This window comes from Priapulus caudatus, unplaced genomic scaffold (genome assembly GCF_000485595.1).
Source record: "Priapulus caudatus unplaced genomic scaffold, Priapulus_caudatus-5.0.1 Scaffold1907, whole genome shotgun sequence".
Classification (NCBI taxonomy): Eukaryota; Metazoa; Priapulida; class Priapulimorpha; order Priapulimorphida; family Priapulidae; genus Priapulus; species Priapulus caudatus.
The window spans coordinates 44,698-46,352 of NW_014578968.1; the positions used below are offsets into that span (position 1 = coordinate 44,698).

At 47.3% G+C, this 1,655-nt stretch overlaps 1 protein-coding gene across 2 annotated transcripts in view; it reads right to left on the reverse strand.

The window, feature by feature from the left end:
• LOC106817883 (sushi, von Willebrand factor type A, EGF and pentraxin domain-containing protein 1-like) overlaps positions 1 to 1,655 on the reverse strand; it is a 44,669-nt gene that overhangs the window by 42,756 nt on the left and 258 nt on the right. The window lies entirely within an intron of this gene.

Genomic DNA, 1,655 nt, shown 5'->3' on the forward strand with positions numbered 1-1,655 from the left:
ACATAAATATATACATTATTCGGTTTGGATGCGGCCACAATCTTTAGTTTTATTATTTTTTAGATTTATAATTATTAGATAACTATAATAAATTTTTAGGCTACATCCTATTTCTGGCATGAGGATTTCTGAAATACCTGTGCACGAGAATGATAATAACCTCCTCACTGTTATTAAGAGAAAATACCTGGAGCCTACAGATTACTTTTCCTAGGCGTTTCGCCGACATCTGACAATGGTCCCTTTAATTAACAAGCTCCATGCACTAATGACTAACTGAGGTTGCCGACAGCGAATGGGCCGGCTTGCTGAACTGAAGTTCATGATAGTCTTACGCAGCCGTATTAGTGCTGTGACAAGGTGCAACACTGCTCACACGCGACGCCAGCTCTCTATCTTCCTTTCCATCCTCTCTCCGTTTTCTCTTTCCTTTCTCTTTGCGCTCTAGTCGCCTAATATCTCTCTTTCACTCTCTCGCTTTCTCATCTATCTTTCTATTCTGCTCTTGTTTCTCGCGGCTTTTCTCTCATACGATATCCCCCCTACTCTTCCTACTCTTCTCTCTCTAACCTCTCTCTCTTTTCTGCTATCTCTCTTCTTTCTCTCTCTCTTCTAATCTTATCTCTCTCTCTCTCTCTCCTCGGGCTCTCTTCTGGTCTCATTCCTCTCTCTCTCTCTCTCTCTCTCTCTCTCTTCCTCTCTTTCTCTCTCTTAGTGTCTCCCCCGCCTCTAATCATTCTATCTAATTCTATCTCCCGGCTTTCTCGCTATCTATCTCTTTCTATCTTGCTTTTTCTCTCTCTCTCCTTCGCCCGTCTCTCTTGCACTCTTTCACTCTCTCTCATTTTCCCATATCATCTCTCTTCTCTGCTCTCTCTCTCTCTCTCTCTCTCTCTCTCTCTCTCTTTCTCTCTCTCTTTGTACTTCGGCCGCCCTATCTTTCCCACGCCTCCCTCTACTACTGTGATAGTTTACTGCCAAGCCACAGTGTATGAATGTACGATTTCGTCAAATCAGTCCAACCCTGTGCTAGGTTTGCAAACTAACCACTAAACTTTTCACAAAACCACATTATTAAGATCACAAAACTTCACCATACAAATGCGTAAACAGCAGTCTCAAAACAAGATCTCTCAGAAACACTAGATTTCAATTTCACCAACACAAACGGTGATGCTCGTCGTCCTGACTGGCAGGCGGTCTTACACCGGCCCGAAGAAGATTGTGCATTAATCGATTTGAGCAGCTTCGCTGCTGTTAATCACCACCCTAGTCCGTAAGGATGCGGGGCAATTGTTATGTGTGCTGCTGTGCCGTGCCCCCGTGTTAAGCGGTGCGTGACGTGCAGTCGCGTGGCACCTGTGCGGTGCGTGCGTGTCGTGCGTGCGTGCGTGCGTGTGTGCGTCCGTGTGTCCTGAGCCCGGTCGGTGTGGCGTGTGTGCAGTGTGGCTGTTGTGTGTGTATGTGTGTGTGCCTCCGCCACTGTGGTGTGTGTGCCCCCACCGCGGGGGCGGTGTGTGTGTGGATGGTCGATCCCGCATGATGTGTGTGTGTGGCGGCGCACTACGGGTGTCGGGGTGTTGTGTTGTGTGCATGATGTGTGTGCGTGGGCTGGGGGCTTAATTTAAGCGCGCACTTATGTACATACATATGTA